The following is a 21,020-nucleotide window of genomic DNA, read 5'->3' on the forward strand; positions in this document are numbered from 1 at the left end:
AGTTTGTGGTTGAAGAGTCTGATGGTGGAGGGGGAGCGGCTGTTCCCTAACCTGGTGGTGCAGGGCTTGTGGCACCAATACCTCTTTCCTGATGGTAGCAGAGAGAACAGAGTGTGTGCTGGGTAGTGTGGATCCTTGATGATTGCTGCTGCTCTGTGACTTAGGACAGATTAAAGCAAATCTCGTGCCATATTACAAGAAAGGAATCTTGAATCTGAAATGGGGCAGGAGAACTGTTTAATGAGCAGGGGGATTGAGTGAGAGCAGCCACAAGTGTAAATGAAAGGACAGAGTGAAGAGTGACGTGGGCAGAGTTTGTGTTGTGACCCCATGTTGGGGTTTGAAGGGTTTGTACTTTCCCCCCATGACCTGTGTGGCTTTTTGCCGGGTTCTCCGGTTTCCTCCCACCCTCCGAAACATACAACGTTGGCAGGTTAATTGGGTGTGATTGGAGTAATTGAGTGGTTCGTGGGACACCACACTGTAACATTCATATTAATACATTACATTTATCTATGCTTGGCACATGGCTTTTCTCTTTTCTAAGCCTCTCTCAAGTCACCCCTCAGCCTCTGTCATTCCAGGGTGATCAGTTCCCGTCGACGCTGCCTCTCTGATGACACAGCCCCAGTCCAGTCTAGAAATGATTTCTATTGACTGAAATGCAGCAGGAACTTCACAGCCTCAAGGGTCACAAAATCTCTCTGAAAATCCAAACAGAACTCCAGAAGCTGGTAACTGCAGGCATTAAATCTTTTGGTCAAACCCTATCAAGGATATTCCCCAACTTCTACCCATCTCACTCCCATTTCCTTGCTGAAAATGACGCACTTACCTGCTGACATCCACAGACACAAGACATGGCAAGGGACCAAGTCCATAACAGGCCACAAGTCAACCTTGCAAGTTACAAATAATGATGCCTCCCTTCCAGACAGAATGAACATCTATGCAGGGTTGGATGAGAAGAACAGGATTGTCATTGAAGAAAGCTCTGTGTCCCCCTGATGAACAGGCCCCTTTCATAGCTGCAGGTGAGGTCAAATCAAATTTACTGTCATCTGATTGTACAAGTGCAACCCAACAAAATAGTGTAGTCTGGTCCTCAGTGTAAAACACACAGACACAGAACTGGACACTACACACATACCAACAAAACTGTGGTGGACCACTGCATTACATTCACTGTACTGGTTGACCCACCCCTGATATTGTAACTCTTCCCCCTTCAGGATTCTTAATAAAGACAGTATCGCCCAATCTACTCCCTCAGTTCTGCCTTGTAATTGGGACAACAGCATGCAAGATATGCCTGTAATTTTATAGTGATTAAAGCCTATTAATCTTGACTTTGGTTTGTCGTGTCTAATTGATAGCGCTACAATTTAATCACTCTGTCTGCATGCCCTGGACAAGGCTATTTCAACAGAGAAGCTGGACACTGACCTCAATTATCCAGAGGCCTCCATAAAATTTGGTCAGTGGCTGCCTGACCACCTTTCTGAGGTGACATGACATTTGGAAAAAGGTCGATAGGAGAGACCTGCTGTTTGCACAGGTCGGCCACCGCATCTTCCAGATGATTAGAGACTGAGATTTACTCAGCTGCTATAGGACTCCTGAAAATGCAGTCCTTAGCCTCAAAGAATGTAATCAACACCAGATCCCTCCTGGGCAGCCGCCGTCATGCACCTGATGAGTCTGTTGATGAATACAATCGAGCCTTGCGGGAGCTAAGGAGAGCTTGTGGCTCACCGATGTTATGGCAACTGTCTACCAGGAGGACTGATCAGCGACGCCTGTGTGGCCGGCCTCGAGTCTGATAGTATCAGACAAAGGCTTTTGGTGAATGTCCTGCAGGACATGGTCAATCTTGCCAAGACACTAACATGGCCCAACTGAATGCAGAAGCTTATTCCACTGACAGGGCAGTAGACACATGGGGAGTTCAGGCAACACCACCTTGGGACATAGAAACATAGAAGACAGGAGCAGGAGTAGGTCATTCGACCCTTCGAGCCTGCTCCGCCATTCAACGAGATCATGGCTTAAAGATCTTAAAGTTCAGTACCCCGTCCCCGCCTTCTCTCCGTAACCTTTAATATCCTTATACTGAAGAAATATATCTAATTCCCTCTGAAATATATTTAATGAACCTGCCTCTCCTGCCCTCTGTGGCAATGAATTCCACAGATTCCCCACCCTCTGGGTAAAGAAATTCCTCCTCATCTCGGTCCTAAATGGTTTGCCTATTATCCTCGAACCATGGCCCCGGGTTCTGGATTTTCCCATCATTGGAAACATCCCATCTGCATCCATTCTGTCCAGTCCTGCCAGAATTTTATATGTCTCTATGAGATCCCCTCTCAATCTTCTCAACTCCAGCGAGTACAATCCCAATTTGCGCAATCTTTCCTCATAAGCCATTCCTGCCATTCCAGGTATCAGCCTGGTGAATCGCCTCTGCCCTCCCTCCATTGCAAGAACATCCTTCCTTAGATAAGCTGACCAAAACTGCACACAATACTCCAGGTGTGGTCTCACCAAGGCTCTGTACAGCTGCAGTAAGGTATCCTTTTTCCTATACTCAAACCCTCTTGATATGAAGGCCAACATACCATTTGCCTTTTTAACCACCTGCTATACCTGCATGCTCGCCTTCAGAGACTGGTGTACAAGTACCCCTAGGTCTCTCTGCACTTCCCCATCTCTTAAACTATTGCCATTCAAATAGTAATCTGCCCTCCGGTTTGTATTACCAAAGTGGATAACCTCACATTTATCCACATTGTAGTGCATTTGCCATGTATCTGCCCAGTCCCTCAATTTATCCAAATCACACTGGAGCTTCCTGACCCCCTCTTCTGGGAGAAAGGGACCCCACGCAAGGGATAGACATTTTGGAAGTTGCCGACACACACATAGAATAGCAACTGAGACAGAGAACAAACTTACACTGGCATCCATCATTCTAGATCAGAGTAGCATACACCAATAAGAGGTAAACGGCTGCATTTGCAAACTGCTTGTTCAACACAGGGAGCCCTGAATGTTGTGCCGACCCATATATTCTTTTTTTTCAAAAAAACCTAAACTCTCCCTATCCAATAACCCTCTATTTTTCTTCCATCCCTGTTCCTGTCTCAGAGCCTCTTAAAGCCCCTAATGTTTGACCCTCCACCACTATCCCTGGCAAAGCATTCCAGGCACCCACAACTCTCTGTGTAAAAATAACCTACCCCTGATGTCTCCCATAAACTTCCTTCTCTTCACTTTGTACACATGTCCTCTGGTCCTTGCTATTCCTGCCTTTGGAAACAGGTGCTGGCTCTCCACCTTATCTATGCCTCTCATAATCTTGTGGTCTGCTATTAAGTCTCCACTCATCTTTCTATGCCAAATCTTTCCTCCTCTCACCTTATTTAGAAGTCCTCTGGTATTCTCGCCCCAGGATAAATGTGCTGGCTGTCCACCCTATCTGTGCCTCTCATCATCTCATGGACCTCTATGAAGTCACCTCTCATCCTCCTTTGGTGTCCAGAGAAAAGCCCTACCACTGCTCAACTTGCCTTATAAGACTTATTTTCCAATTCAGGCCACATCCTGGTGAATCTCCTCTGCACCCTCCCCATAACTTCCACCTCATTCCTAGAATGAGGTGACCAGGTGAAATATCCTCAGGAAAGGATATCCACTGCCCTTCAATATGAATTCACAACACTCAGCGAAGAAAATTAGTTTATTTATCATCCGATTGCACAAGTAAAACCTGATGAAACAGTGTCCTCTGGTTCTTGATGCAAAAACATGCAAACACACATCAGACACAAGACACATACAGAACAACGACACATCGACACAGAACCTACTTAGCAAAATGCTGGAAAACAATTCTGTGAGACGTCTCTTTTTCTACACTCTATGTAAACCCGTTAGACCTCAATGCATGTCTGAAATACATTTATTAAAAATAAATATTCTTCACAAATCATCGAGTCATGAGAAGTTGATTCAGCAATTCATCCGTTGTTCAGCAGCTCTTCTCACTGCCTGTGGGAAGAAGCAGCTCCTCAGCCGGTGGGATCTGGCTGAAATCCTTCTGTATCTCTTCCCCGACATGAGGAGCTTCATCACTTATCACTTAGTAATCATCTATATACTGCAAATCTCAAAAATAAATCTTCCTAAATGAGTCCAAAGTGAATGATTTCACCCCACCACCCCTCACATTAACACTAGGTCAGGAGACACAAATGGAGCATGTATCTCTACTCTATTAATTAGACTTTTTTTGGAACAATTCAGAATCCAGATCCGAATTTATTGTCATGAACATTTCACGGAATGTATTATTCCGCACCAGTATCACAGGTGGAAATATTGCTATAAATTACATTTTCAAAAGAAGAGAATATGAGGTCGTGTCTATGGTTCGTCGAACATTCGGAAATCTGATAACAAGGTAAAGGGACAGAAGCAGGTCTCTAGGCCCATCCAGTCTGTTCCATGACTCTACACTCAGCTGAACTATGCTCACACCTTGTTCCAATTTCCAGCCTTTTCCCCAGGTCTCTTGATACCCTTACTAATGAGATACTTATCCATTTCCTATTTAAATTGTCCTTGTGATCTGGCCTCCACTACCTTGTGCAGCTGTGGCTTCCATAGATCCACGACCCTCTGACTAAAGAAGTTCTTCCTCCTCTTTGATTGAATAATTTTTAATTTTAAATTATGACCCTTGTCCTCGATTCACCTATCAAGGGAAATATCTAATCCGCATTCACTCTGTCATAATCTTTCAATATTCAAAATATCTCTATGATATTCTCCTACACTCCAATGAATAGAACTCATGAGGTGCCAAATGTTTCCCATACGCCAGTCCCTGCATTCCAGGAATCATCCTAGACAATCTTTGCACCCTCTCCATCATCACATCCTTTCTGAGATAGTCTCATTAACACCTCTCTGTCTTCTGGTATTTGCTCCTCTCACCCCAGGAAAATCTACCCTACCAATGCCCTCATAATCTTGTAGACCTCTATTGTCACCACTTATCCTTCTTCACTCCAAAGGGAAAAGCCCTAGCTCTGTTAAACTTGCCTCATTTTTCAGTTCAGGCAACCTCCTCATAAATCTTCTCTGCACCTTAATAGCCTGAATCTTCCTGAGATTGCCTGATCTTGGAAGTGAAGCAGGCTCAGAACTTGGAGGGGAGACCGCCTAGAGACACCCGGTGCTGTAGATTTCTGAGGGGCGCTGGAGAAAGTGGCGACACTCTGTCCACCTTCCGGTAGAAAAAAGTTAAAGAATTTCATGTATGTTACATTCTCAATGTCGTGTTACATGATGATAGTGGAACATTTCCATTTACCCTCTCCAAAACTTCCAGTAATGAGGAAACCAGAACTGAACACAATATTCTAATTGTGGTCTAACAAGAGTTTTCTCGAGCTGTAATGTGACCTCTCAACTCTTGAGCTCAATCCCCAACTAATGAAGGCCAGAATACCATAAGCCTGAACGACCCTATCAACCTGCAAAGGCAACCTCGAGGGATCGGGAATTGATGGAACCACTCAGAAGTGGATGAAGTTGCATCCTGTAAATATGTGTATCAGGAGTCGGCAAGGCAGCCAGCAGGAACCAGAGGCTTTGAAATGATGCAGGCTCACAATACTGTCGACTTCTTCATAGATGTTATCAGTTTATTGCCTTGTAACACAGAATAAAACACTTTGAATATGCCAGCCACTGAGGTGACAACTGACGAACCTCTTCAACAGTCAACTCTCCCTCATGCAGCATCTCTGTTTTGAGTAGAAGGCTGTTCTCACAAAAATAGCCATCACAGTCGGCACTTTGTTGCCCTTAGAATGCCTGGCACTGCTCCCAGCATGCACGGTGCTGCTCCCAGCATGCTCCAACCATGGCCGACCCCACGCCTGACAGCACTGGCAGAGCGAGGGTCACAAGGCCATGCCTCAAGGTTGCAGGTGGTCGTAGTTCACAAACCTTCTGCCTGACACCCCCTCCCCCCACCCCAAGCTTCAAGAACAGTGTTCATGAAACAGCTATCGGGCTCTTGTGGGCAGAGGGGAAGACACTGTCCTTGTGCTGTTGGGTGTTCATCAGGCTTCTGTACCTCCATCCCAATGGTAGCAGTGAGAAGATGGCATGGCCCAAGTGGTGGGTGTCCTTGAGGATAGTGGCTGGTTTCTTGAGACACCGCCTCTTGTAGATGTCCTCGATGGACAGGGGACTAATGCCCATGATGGCGCTGGTTTAGTTCACAACTCTATGTCGCCTTTTCCTGAACAGTGAACGGTTTCACATGTCTCTCCAACGAAGTGACCCGGGTGACCACCCTCCTGGAGATGTTGGCTAACGAGATGGCAGTGTCCCTGCACCATACACAGGACACCCTGACCTGGACAGCTGTGGAGTTGAAGGAGAGACGTATGGTGGAAATGCCAAATCGGATGGCCCTGGACTACCTGCTGGCAGCTGTGCAGTCAATGCCAGGAGTGCTGCACCTACATTCCCAAGGAATCCTCTAACATCACCCACCTGGCTGACCACATTAGGGACTCAATGGCCAAAATTCAAAAATCATGGGTCCAGATCCACCAGCATCATCACCTCATGGGGACCCTGGGGGCCATTTGGCTCCACGAGCGACATTTGGGTGACTATCATTCACTGGGGGATTGCATTTATTTTTGTTATCATTGCTATACTTATTCCATGATGTGATTGTCAATTTATATGCACCTTTGCATTGCCCCGTTAGACCTTCTTATTACCTGTCGCACTTTATTGGCAATGAATGTGTCTTCCGAAGGGGTGGATTGTCATGGAGAGGCAGTGTCCACCACCTGGTGGTGCTGCTGCGCTCCTGTTCGGTGGACACACTACCTGCCAATCAAGGTAAAAGACTCACTCCAAGCCATCAAGGTGACCCTTGTGATTGGCCCACCTAAATCCCCAGGAGCTGCGATCCAGGCAGCCCGCCCAGACTCAGCCCTGACATTCACCCAATTGACCCACCTAAATCCCCAGGAGCTGCAGTCCAGGCAGCCCGGCCAGACTCAGCCCTGACCTTCACCCAATTGGCCCAGGTGAATCACCTTGACTGACCCCTGCTGAACCCCTGCACTTAGCTTTGAGCATTGGCCACAACAGTCAACAGGGCCCAGCCTGCCCCAAGAGATTGGCTCTTCCAGCACTGCCCCCAGAACTATAAAGGATCATGTTCCCCTTTCTTCTGCCTCTTTCGACTCCTCATGGCAAGTAAGTAGCATCTTCCACACTGGGTTGGGGTGAGTCGCGAGGTAAGGCAGCAAGAGCCATGTCCATACCGGTCAAAGGGTGGGGACTCAGTATAACTTTGATCCTGAATTTTGAATGTGTAGGTTCATGTAATTTCCACCAGTCTCTGTCGGTTTCACCCTCCTCATTAGAAGTGTATATTTATTCCCTGCGTACTCTGTGTGTAGACGTTTGCCTAACATATCGACCCTGTTGTCCTGATTCCATCCCCGAAATAACTGTGTGCTTTGTACCTCCGCTTTGGTCTGGTTCTTAATCTGTGGGCCCCACACGAATGTGATAACAATGGAGGAGGGGAAGCAAAGTATGTCAAAATGTGTTATTGCCTATGAACAGAGGCAATAGAATATTAAATTTATGTTATGACAGAGTATAAGATATTTTGAAGATGCTACATGGAAGAAATTCTTCAAACAATTAAACACAAATACGGAGAGGCAAGTGGGACCTTCTTCTGTTTTCTCCCGCTTAGATCGTTCTTAAGAGAAAGGTAGGGACCAACAGTGACTGCACCTAAAATTAGTGAAATGGAACAAAGAGTTGGATGGGAAATACACCCAAAGTTATCAATGAAATGTACGATGCTCTCCAGAGAGAAAATCCAAAACCAGGATAGCAGAGGTCAGGAGAAAGATGGGAGTCGGGCTTGGATGTGACGATTTCAGAAAGAAGCTGTTCAGAGTGGTGTGAAGATTGAAATATACAAATTCAAGAAGAAATAGGGTCAAGATTGTGTTAAGAGTGTTACAAATATGATTAATGCCAGATATAAAATACAATTCCCCACATCAATTCTGCTATACTCCATATAAATTAAATTGACTTATCTCCAATTATTCCGAGAAATGTTTTCAATGTAATCAGGTGATTGGGACTTTTTTTTCCATTCGGTTTGGACCTGTGTAAAAGTGGAACAATTTCAGTATATTATTAGTACAAATTATGAAGATAAAAATACAAAAGGATGTGAGAATATTTGTGCTTGGTTATATATATGAAGCAGATACAAAACTGAAGTTGGATAAATATCAAACAAACTTTCTGAGTTCAGCCAAAGCAGCAGTGAAGAAATGTGCAGCACGAACAAGGATAGCAGAGAGTTTTGTAACGAGAGATGGGACATTGAAATGAAAAACTGTGTCACCATGTAACCATATAACCATTTACAGAGCGGAAACAGGCCATGTTTGCCTCCACTAGCTCAATCCTCCTGATCTCCACCAATATCCCTCCAACCCTCTCACCTCCATGTACACATCCAACCTTCTCTTAAATGACAGAAGGGACCCTGCCGCAACTATCTCATTTGGAAGATCATTCCGTTCGGCCTCCACTCTCTGAGTGAAGAAGCCTCTAAAATTTCTCCAGAAGTTTTGCCTTCTTACCATTAACTCATGGCCTCTTGTTCCAACCTTCCCTTCCGTCACGGGAAAGTGTCTGTCTATGTCTCGTCTATCTATTCCTTTCATAATTTTATTCCCAATGAATAAACTCTCAGACTCCTTAATCTCTCCCTGTAATCCAGATGCTGTAAGACAGGCAACATTCTTGTCAATCTTCTCTGCACCTTCTCCACCTTATCTATATCTTTCCTATAATTGGAGACTAGAACTGAACACAATTCTCCAAACCTGGTCTCACCAATGCCTTAAACAGCTACACTCTAGTCTATGCTATGATTTATGAAGCCCAGCATGCCATATGCCTTCTTAAGTACATGGGAATCCACCTTCAGTGAACTCTGTACCATAACTCCAAGAATCCTCTGTTCCTCTTCATTCCTCGACCCCCTCCCCTTGACCCCCTCCCCTCAACTGCATATGTTCTATTTATATTATTTTTTACGGAATGCAGCACCTCACACTTGTCAACATTAAATTCCATCTGCCATCTTTTCCAAACAAAGCAAATCCTGTAATCTAAGAAAATCTACCTCACTATCCACCACACCCCCTATTTTTGTATCATCTGCATATTTGTTTACCCAGTTCACCACACCCTCCTCTAAATCATTAATATTAAGGGACCCAGCATCGATCCCTGAGGCACTCCACTTGTCACAGGCTTCCAACATGACATACAGTTGTCCACCATGACTCTCTGCTGTCTATCTCCCAGCCACCTCTGAACCCATCTCAATATCTATTAATCCCTAGTGACTGAACCTTCCTAAATAACCTGACATGCAGAACCTTATCAAAAGCCTTACTAAAATTCAAATAGATCTCTTTTCTTGTCAACTCTTCAAAAAAATCAACGAGTATCGTCAAACATGACTTTCCCTTCACTAACCCATGCTGGGTGCCCCCGATCAATCCCTGCCTATCCAGATATTTGTACATAGTATCTTGAAGTATACCATCCATAAACTACTCCACTCGGAAGTCAAACATACTGGCCGATAATTACTTGGCCTACACCTACTGCCTTTTTTGACCAACAGAACTATATTTGCAACCCTCCAATCCCACGGCACCACACCCTCCTCCAGTGATCTTTGAAAAATCGCTGTCAGTGCCCCCGCTATTTGTTCCCTGACCTCCCTTAAAGTCCTGGGAAAAATCCCATCAGGACCAGGAGACTTATCCACTTGAATTGACCCAAGAAGCTCCAAACCTCTCACTTTACTAATCCTTATCCTTTCCATAACTAACCCCTTTGCCTCTCTTATCTTGTATAGCCCAATGTCTGTTTCCCTCGTGAATACAGACGAGAACAAATTGTTCAATATTTCTCCATCTCATACGGTTCCTGACATAGTTTCCGGTCCCATCATCCAGTCGACCTATTCTATGTTTAACCCTCCGTTTACTGTTCACATATCTGAACAAACCCTGAGGATTCACCTTCGCCTTATTATCTATGGACACCTCATCCCTTCTTTATGTCTTTCTAATTTCCCTCTTCAAGTTCTTAAGAGTATGTCAAAATGATCACTGGATGTCAGGATAACCTTCATGTTGCTTGCTGAATTAAAATGTGATTTGTCAGTTCTTAATGGCAGCTGCCATATTGGCATTGCAAGGAGAGATGGGAAATGGGTCAGGTCCTTGGTGGTCCCAGTAATGCAACGTAGAAAGATGTCACAGGGTTGAATGTGGTTTAGGGAGGGAGAGTGTATTAATTTTTAGGAAAAGTATGTGGCCAGCCACCTATCAATATTTTTTTGTCAAATAGAAACTCCTGCTAGTAGAAGCCATTTCCTACTTTGAACAGGCCATTCAAAGTCATTATCATTATCCAAGCAGATATTGTTAAGAGCCCAAAAGATCCCAAAACCCAGCAGCAAGAGACATTCACCAAGACAAGTGGTTTTTAAAACAGAAGTTATTTTTAATCAAATTTAATCATGAAAATAGAATTAAACTTTCACTTAACTCTATACTTAACAAACCCAAATTAACCCCCTTTCAATTCTAAGTGCACATGTTTGTAATGTGTTTAAATTTAAAAGAAAGTTATTTGGTTCACAGTTCAATCTTACTATTCCTTCTTCCAAGTTCTCTGGATGCAGGCAATTCTGCTGTGCACAGAATGGAATGTGTATAAATTTCACCAGGATTTGGTGCTCGAAAGGTAAATGTTTACCGCTCAGGATAGTTCTTGTAGGGTTTTTAGAGAGAGATTTGTTGTTCCAGGATTTCCACATCTGAGGTACCACCATTAGTCACCTCAATGTCTCACTGATGAACCTTGCCCCGTTAGGGTTTTCCAGATGGTAATTATTTCTGCAAGCTACTACAGAGTTCCATTCCTCTTATTCCAAACAACAGGAGTTCTTTCTTCTGCTCAAGCTGTTGTTAGATAAACAAAACCCAGGTGTGACTTTCCTCTAAGCACCCTGCAGAAAAGTACTTGTAGCCATCCTGGCTCCATTTCCAAACAATGGTCATTCATTTTATGACATCAGTTTGACTAATACCAACTTGTGAATGTGAATAACTTTCTCCAGAGATCTTCAATATTTCTTCAGTCTTTCAAATAATATGTTTTAAAATGTATGTCTGTGTATGTATGTACCCTACTCTAAATCTTACCAAAGTCCCAAATATTACCAAATTCTCCAAATATATTTATCCATTACAATATCACGTAAGGAGCATTTAAGAGACTCTTAGACTGGCATACATGGGTGAAAGAAAAACAGGGTTGTAGCGGATGCACAGCGCGGTATTACAAACCACCACCATCAGTTCACAGACTTACCTGACACGTCGCGGGCTAACAGTGCTGGGTACCAAAGTACAGTGAGTGGATCAGCTGAAGCCCCTGCCTAAAGGCATCGGGCACTAATGGCTCATAGCTTTAACCTGCTGGTCCTGTGGACCAGAAGGTGTTCACTAATATTCTCATTGACAGGCAAGGAATAAAAGGTCTGTGTATGTCTGCAATAAACCAGTCTTGAGTTGACTACCTTTGTATGTGTTTGCCTATATTTAGTACCATCTACCGCAGTAGCTGCTACAGGGTATTCCTTTTTGTTAGAAATATCTAGATCAACACAACATCATGGGCCAAAAGGCTTGTACCGTGCTGTAATATTCTGTTATTTCTGTTATTGCTTGACTTTGAATATCTGTTGTAAGCTCTGTGAGACTTCAATAATGTAGCAAATGTGAACCTCAACATTGCAGTCAGGAGTTTGTATCTCCTGGTTGACTTGAGCTTTTCTCATTTTTACTCAATGCTTTATAGTTCTGGTCAGTAAGAAAATAAATATTGTGCATGTTGAATATGTCATTATGATTGAAAGTAACACTGGAAAAGAGTCAGTTACACCAAGGTAAATAGCACGCTGCAGTGGCTGATGCAGTTTCCTGATGGGCAGAAGTTCTCTCAGTGGCTACAGTGATGTGAAAATGTGGGTAAATTATTTTGTATATGATTTATACGTGTTAAAATTAGCTGTTGTTTGTTCCAATTTCAGGTAGGTGTGGTTGTAAAGTGGGTAAGGATAGAAAATACTTGGGGATCAAAAACTGGGGCTTGCATTTGATGGTGTGAAAGTTAAAATGGAAACTCAGAATAGGCTAATCTGATTAAGCAAGCCACTGGCTCTTATACTTCCACCAGAAGTGAATCTAGAATTGAATTTTGAGTCATTTATGGTAGGTAACTTCAAAGTCTGTTGATTGTAAGTCTAAATTAAGAGCCCTTTTGCCCCTGGCTGTGCTGAAAGATTGTTTTGTTCATTAACTAAATCTTTCTGAGAGGGAGAATAGAGTGAAGCTGCTTTCCTACTCGTTGGTGATGAATCTTGCAGTAAGATCTTTCAAATAATTACAGATTCCTAATTCCTCCCAGTCCTCGGGCATTTTCCCCTGCAATCTACAACAGTTACCACCAAGGGATTCTCATGCAGGGTAAAGTTTCAAATTCACTTCCTCCAACCATGTCCGTGCCCTCTGTGGCAGGAAACCAAATCAAGAGTAAATGACAGATTGACTGAGCACCTCCACTTGGATCACAATGGCCATCTTGGCTCATGGTCACAAGCTGTTTTAAGTTCCATTCCATTCCCACACTGATCTTTGTATTTCACCTCACCCAGACAATGGAGGAGGCAGAAGACAGAGGAACCATCTCTTATTGAATTTGTGAATCGATGGTATGAATATGGAATTGTCCAAGTTCATGTAACCTGCGCACACCCTGCCAAGTTTTTCTCTCTGTCCTGTTGATCCACTCAGTTCCCCTCATATTTTCCCTTCCAGACCAGATGACTTATAAATGTGGGCAGAGAAATGGTGGATGGAGTTTAATCTGGACAAGTGTCTTGCACTTTGTGAGGACTTGTAGTAGTGTTGCAATGAGGGATCTTGGGGTGGAAGCGCGAGCTCCTTGAAAGTGGCAACAAAAGTGTAGGGTGTTAAAGAAAGTATTCTTCATTGAGCAGGGCATTAAGTATAAATGTGGTTATACCACATTTCGAGTGTTTTCTGCAATTCTCGTTGCTGCATGACAAAAAGAGTTCATCAGGGGGTTGCTTGGGGTAGAGCATTGGCTCTGAGGAGAGGTTGGACAAATTTGGATAGTTTTCTCTGGAACATTGGAAGCTGAGTGATGACCTGGTTGAAATTTATCCAATTATTGTGGTCCTGGAGAAGGTAGATTTCTTCTTCCCCCGCCCCCGTGGGAGATGTAAAAATACTACGATGCCTATATTGAACATGAGAGGGGAAAAGGAGAGAAGTGAGGCAGGTTTTTGCACAGTGCGGTGGGAGTCTGCCTCACGCTGCCAGGATAGTGGTGAAATCACCATGATTTAAGAGGCATTTGGTTGGGCACATGAACAAGATGGAATGGGTGATGTGTATGGACCATGTGCTGATAGATGGGATTAATTTAAATGAGCATCATGGTCACCACAGACATTGTTCACCAAATGGCCTATTCCTGGGCTGCTCTGTTGGGTGATGATTCATCTTTTTTCAAGGATTGTTGCCGATGGGCAATAAACTTTTCACAAAGGTCTATCTCCAATGAATGTATTTAGAACATTTCCATGAGTTAATTCCCTGTAGAAACAGCAGTTTATCATTCAAGCTCTGTAGCCACAGCAATAATGCAAAGTTTGAAGGCCATCATTACTGAATCCATTTTAATCAGCCTTCACCTTGTACAAAGTTCAGTTGAGACAACAAAATCAAAATGCAAATTTTAACCTCTAGGAAAGATTAGTTACCCTCTGCACCACAGAATTATTGCTGAAAAAATATATGGAAAATTTTGTGAATTCAACTTCCAAAGAGGTGATGAAGAGGAACCACAACGGGATTTAAAATAAATTTAAATCCAGAATATTTATTATAAGATGTTTATCACAATAAACATATTCAGGTTCAGTAATGATCAATTCTGGAATGGCATGTGGCAGTAATAAAAGGAATCCAGGATACATATATTCCAAGGAAAAAGAAATTAATTATTTGGATTGTGCTTTTGTGGCCAAATTTGCGGAGGTCACCAAGATAGGGGTCATAGTAGGAAGTGTAGAAACCGTAAAGTTGCAGAAGGATATAAACAGATTAGGAAACTGGGCAAAATGATGGCAGATGAGATTTAACACCGAGAAATGTTCAGTTGTACATTTTGGCAGTGGAAATAAACAGGAAGCATACGATTTGGATGGGAAGAAAATTCAGACCTTGGATGTGCAAAGGGACCTGGGTGTCCTTGTGCAAGGAAAACTAAAAGTTAATGACCAGGTGAAATTGGTAATGAAGAAAGCGAATGCTATGTTGGCATTCATTTCAAGAGGAATGGTGTACAAGAGTAAAGAAGTGTTGATGAAGCTCTATGGGGCAATGGTGAGACCTCATTTCGAGCACTGGGTGCAATTTTGGGCCCCCTATCTGAGAAAGGATGTGATGTTGTTGGAGAGGTTGCAGAGGAGAATGACGAGGATGATTGCCAGAATGCAAAATATAATGTACGAGGAGTGTTTGACAGCTCTTGGGTTGTATTCATTGGGGTATCGGAAATTAAAGAAGAAAGCTTATGGAGACATTTTGTATTTTGAAAGGTTTAGATAGGGTGGATGCGGGTAAGATGTTTCCCTTGGTAGGTGAATCGAGGACAAAAAAATTAGAAGTTATCCATCCAAAACAGAGATTGGGAAGAACTTCTTGTACCAGAGTGTCATGGAGCTGTGGAACTTACTGCCTCATACAGCAGTGGAAGGCAGATCACTGGGAGTATTTAAAACAGAAATAGACAAGTATCTCGTTAGTGAGGGCATGAAGGGATATGGTGAAAAGGCTGGAAAATGGAAGGAGTGTAGAGTAGCTCAGTGTGTATTTACGGAGCAGATTCAATGGGCCTGGTGGCCTGGTTCTGTTCTTTTGTCTTGGGATCTTGTTCTCATTTGAGAGAGATTATCGAAGGCAACTGAGAAAAATGGAAACAATTCGAGGCAATTGTTGGAGTAGGTTATTTGTTTGCCATCTCTATGTAAAACTCCAAAATTATCTGTCACTTTGGATCGGTGCTGGTCCCTCCAATCCCTGAGGAACATTGTCTTTCTAATATGTCATGTGTTCCTTCAGCTACAAATGATTCTCTTTTTCAAACATGGCCACAGGTTACTCGTGCTTCATTTCTGTCTTGCAATCTTTTTGGGTGGTTTTTCAGTTGTAAATGTGGCAAATTCCATTTTGGGAGTGGATTTCTTGTCACATTTTTCCGTGATGTATTTGAAAAAACGTTGTTGTGTGGACTGCAGCTCTTGAATGCAACTGAGCTGCAATTGTTGTCCTTCCAATGCCATCTGCTGCCTGACAAGCCTTCAACCTGATTCCTGCCCTTTCCAAGCCTTGCTCGTGTTTTCCTCGCCTCATGACCCCATCGTAACGGTGTACAGACATGCAATAAGCCACCATATAAAGGCAGGGTCTGAGACGCAGACTCGTAATACCCCCAGATTATCTTAAAATCGCAAGATTGGATTGGCAAGAGTTGGGCGTAGTCCACAGATTTGACTGCTGCTGGGCTTCACGGTTGCATATGGTTCTGAAAAAAAACTAGGGATTGGCGGCCTTGCAGAGATGATCGTCCCCTGAACAATTCCACCGTGCCTGACTGATACAATATTCCAAATTTACAAACCTTCTCAGCAAACCTACACGGCAAATATGCATTTGCTAAAATAGATCTAGAACGTGCTTACTATTAGATTCCATTTGAGTCTCTGGATGTCACGAAGACAGCAGTGATGCACCCGTTCGGCATGTTTGAGTTTCTGAGAATACCATTAGGTCTATGGAATGAAGCTCAGACATTCCAGCGGTTCATCGACCACAAATTCTCTGGCCTTGGGTTTGTTTGGTGCTTGTGTTACATTGAATGTAAGAGGAATCTTAAGAGAGGAATTAGGAAAGCTAAAAGAAGGTATGAGAAAACTATGGCAAGCAGGGTGAAAACTAATCCAAAAGAGTTCTACAAATATGTTAATGGTAAGAGGAAAGCTAGAGACAAAATTGGTCCCTTAGAAAATCAGAGCGGAAAACTGTGTGTGGAGCCTAGAGAAATGGGGGAGATATTGAACAGTTTCTTTTCTTCGGTATTCACTAAGGAGAAGGATATTGGGAGATGTGAGATAAAAAAAGCAAATTGGGTAAATATGGGGAATATAGAGATTACAAAAGGTGTAGTTTTAAGGCTTTTGAAGAATATTAAGGTGGATAAGTCTCCGGGACCAGACGGGATCTTCCCCAGGACATTGACAGAAGTGAAGGAGGAAATAGCAGAGGCTCTGGTGGTAATTTTCCAAATGTCATTAGATATGGGATAGTGCCGGAGGATTGGCGCATTGCGCATGTGGTTCCGTTATTTAAAAAGGGTTCAAGGAGGAAGCCTGGCAACTATCGGCCTGTAAGTTTGACATCTGTGGTAGGTAAATTAATGGAGAAAATTCTTAGAGATAGTACTTATAAACATCTGGATAGACAGGGTCTGATCAGGAGCACTCAACATGGATTTGTGGGAGGAAGGTCATGTTTGACCAATCTAATTGAATTTTTTGAAGAGGTGACTAGGAATGTGGATGAGGGTAGCACAGTGGATGTTGTTTATATGGACTTCAGTAAGGCCTTCGATAAGGTACCACATGGAAGGTTAGTTAGGAAGGTGCAGTCTTTAGGTATAAATTTTAAGATAGTCAAATGGATTGAACATTGGCTGAAAGGGAGAGGCCAGAGAGTGGTAGTGGTTAATTGTCTGTCAGGTTGGAGGCCGGTGACCAGTGGTGTGCCTCAAGGATCTGTATTGGGCCCATTGTTGTTCGTTATATACATTAATGATCTAGATGATGGGGTGGTGAATTGGATTAGTAAATATGCAGACGATACTAAGATAGGTGGAATAGTGGATAATGAAGAAGGTTTTCAAGGATTGCAGAGGGATTTGGGCTGCTTAGAAAAGTGGGCTGAAAAATGGCAGATGGAATTTAATGCTGATAAGTGTGAGGTGCTTCATTTTGGTAAGAAGAATCAGAATAGGACATACGTGGTAAATGGGAGAGCATTGAGGAATACAGAAGAGCTGAAAGATTTAGGAGTGATGGTACATCGTTCCCTGAAGGTAGAAACTCACGTGAATAGGGTGGTGAAGAAGGCTTTTAGTATGCTGGCCTTTATCAATCATTGCATGGAATATAGGAGTTGGGAGGTGATGTTGAGATTGTATAAGACGTTGGTGCGGCCTAATTTGGAGTTCTGTGTGCAGTTCTGGTCGCCTAATTATAGGAAGGATATAAACAGAGTGGAGAGAGTGCAGAGAATGTTTACCAGAATTTTACCTGGGTTTAAGCATCTCGAGTATAGGGAGAGATTGGACAGATTAGGTCTTTATTCTTTGGAGCGTAGAAGGTTGAGAGGGGATTTGATAGAAGTATTTAAGATTATGAAAGGGATAGACAGAATGGATGTGAATAGACTATTTCCATTAAGAGGAGGAAAGATTAAAACAAGAGGACATGAGTTAAGAATTAAGGGGCAGAGGTTTAGAGGTAACATGAGGGGGAACTTCTTTACTCAGAGAGTGGTAGCCATGTGGAATGATCTTCCGGGTGAAATACTGGCGGCGGAGTCAATTGTATTATTTAAGAAAAGGTTGGACAGGTATATGGATGAGAAGAAGATGGAGGGTTATGGGCATTGTGCAGGGAGGTGGGACTAGAAAGGGGTGTTTGGTTCGGTGCGGACTAGAAGGGCCTAATGGCCTGTTTCCGTGCTGTAATTGTTATGTTATGTTATGAGATTCTGGTTGTAAGTGTGGATGAAGAGGAGCACAAGAGCCACCTTATCTCATTGTTTCCAAGGCTTGAGGAATGTGGCATCGTGATCAATCCCAAACAAGTGTTTCTGGTGCTTCTGATCTTGTATTTTTGAGACCTAGAGTTATGCAACATGGTATTTTGCCTGATGAATGGTAAGTGCGTGAATTTTGAGAATTTCCTTCCCCCTTTAAGGTTGGCCAGTTGTGATGGGTTTTAGGTGTGAGGAATTTTTATTGCTGTTCCCTGGTGAATGCCACAGCATCTCTATTACCTCTTACTGAATGACTCAAAGGATCTGATGTCTGTTTCAAAAAGACCCTAACTTTGAAAGACGATGCCGTGTGTGCTTTCCATGATGTGAACACTGTTCTTACAAATTCCACTAAAGTTGTACATCAAATGCCCAAGGCCTTGCTCTCTTACCACAGATGCTTCGGTCAGTGCTGTGGGACCAGTGTTCGAACAACGAGTCTGTGGGCAATTGGAAACTTTGGCATTTTTTGTTCCAGCCAAGTGGTCACCAGCTCAGGACATTTGGCAATAACTCTTATCTATCTATCTCGCAGTGAAACATTTCAGTTTAAAAAAATGTATTTATAGTTTTATATACAGTTCAATATAATAATAGAATCATATCCAAATGATACTTACAATGATCAAAATAGAATAAAAAAATAAATGTTGTACTGTACATAAAAGTGAGAAGAGAAAAAAGTATAAAAGATAAAAAATGCAGATCTAGGTGCAAAGCTCCTGTGATAACTATTCCCTCCCAAAAGGAAAGGCAGGATATTAATAAAATAGTAGAATTAAACCAACATGATAAGGTTCAACCATTAAGATTAAAGAAAAGTGGTTGTGGGGTGGAGAAGTGAATACATTAGATATCCAAACCCATATCTAAATATGGTTTCCATATTTTGATGTATGTATCATACCCAGTTCTAATATAATTCACATTTGCAAAGGGAATACAATTTTGCATTTCCCCACAATCAAATTTAAGCTGGGATTCAGATCTAAAACATGAATTTGAAAAATTAGGAATAAATTAATTGATGTGGCATTAAATATAATTGATGAATAAGTTATAATTAACTCATCTATCAAAAACAATAATTACTGTGCCAACAAATGTCAGACCAGCAAAAAGGGTCAATTTCAGTTCCTAAATCCAATTTCCATCTTTCTTTTAATTTATTCAAGTCTGGGTTTGGGGATAACTGTTGAAGTAATAATAAGATATAATTTGGAAATGTTTCTTTGTAATTCCCTCATGAATCCCAATTTCCAATCCAATATTTCAGCTTTTTTACTGAAGGTCATCCTTTGACCATTTGTACAGACCACCAGTCTCTTATGCATACTGTATCTCTACTTGCCAAGGGAGATTCGGCACTTGCACTTCATCCTTCAATTTTCATCGGACACACATGACATCTGAGAGAAAGCGAATGCTGTAATTGGTGCCCAATCCAGGTGCGACATTACATACAACTATTGACATCAATTTCAATGCCATGGCTCATGCACGGTGCACTGATCCCGATTTCATCCGGTGTAACCAAATCTGGTCTCCATCTTCAAGATGTGACCCTGGATGAATCGGGTGAAAAGTTGGTCTGATTTTTTTTTATCCCCAACAGGAAGGACTAGGCTGTTTCTGTGGGCGGCTATGAGGCAGGAGATTTTCTCTTCACAATCTATCTCTTCCTGGTAGAAGAGCATCAATCAAACTGGTGAAGGAACAACTTACCTGGCTTCGTGTTAAACAGAATGTTGGATTATGGGCAAGACCTTGCTTGCTGGGTCAACGCCCTAAAGTCTCCAGGCACATGAAATTCAAGCTGGGGGATTTTGTTGTTTTGGATTCCTATTTCCAGCACGTGCACCTTGTGGCTTGGAAGGTCCACTTCCGCCATCTCGGCAATGTACGTCTCTGCTCACGGGTGAGGACAGGACTACCAGGTGGAAGGATGAAATTCCTATCATCGGCATCTCTGCAGAGACAATTGCTAGGGCTTTTTGGATCATTGGATTCCACCTTTTGGTGTTCTGGGCACTATTACAACAGATCGAGGGTCTCAGTTCGAGTCAGCATTGGTCCGAGCTCTCATTGATCCTCTGGGCACTACCTGAATTATACCTAAGCATTTTAGAGCCAACAGCATCTTTGAGCATTTTCATTGACAATCGAAAGCACCATTGACAGCAGGTGGCAAATCATCGACATGGAGCGAACGTTTGCCCATGGTTCTCCTTTGCGTGACTACAGCTCTTAGGGCAGATCATGGATGTTTAGCGGTAGAGCTAGTCTATGACTGTATGCTGACCTTGCCAGGTGAGTTTGTGAATCTGAGTCCAGACACAGTGCTCCATGAACAGGTCAGTTATCTTGACCGTCTTCGAGAAAATGAGAAAACTCTGATGTTCTCCTATGTGGCAGCATCATCTCCAGTGGATGTGCCAAATGATTCACAACAGTGTTCTCGTGTGTTTCTTTGACATGATGTTGTTCGTAAACCACTTTAGCCCATTAACAATGGTTCTTTCCAGGTCTTATGGCACCATCCATAGTGTTTTGTTGTTGACAGGAATGGAAAAGGTAACACTGTTTCCATCAACAGGTTGAAGCCAGTGTATTTCGAATGTCCACATTCTGCATCAGGTCCAGAGCGAAAGGACCAGTCATACCCCTGCATCGCCTGTCTTGCAGTATCATACAAGATCAGGCTGAACTGTCAATCTTCCAGACCGCTACACTGGGGACAGTTCCATTCAGTCGCCTCCTTGCATGACTCGGAGGCTGGAGGTGGGGGTGGGGGGAGGGGGCTGTCACGGTGATGCATCTGCCTGCTTTGGGAACGGTGCCAGTTGCCGCTGATGATGTAATTGAAGCATCACGCTG

Source organism: Narcine bancroftii, unplaced genomic scaffold (assembly GCF_036971445.1).
Source record: "Narcine bancroftii isolate sNarBan1 unplaced genomic scaffold, sNarBan1.hap1 Scaffold_105, whole genome shotgun sequence".
Lineage (NCBI taxonomy): Eukaryota > Metazoa > Chordata > Chondrichthyes > Torpediniformes > Narcinidae > Narcine > Narcine bancroftii.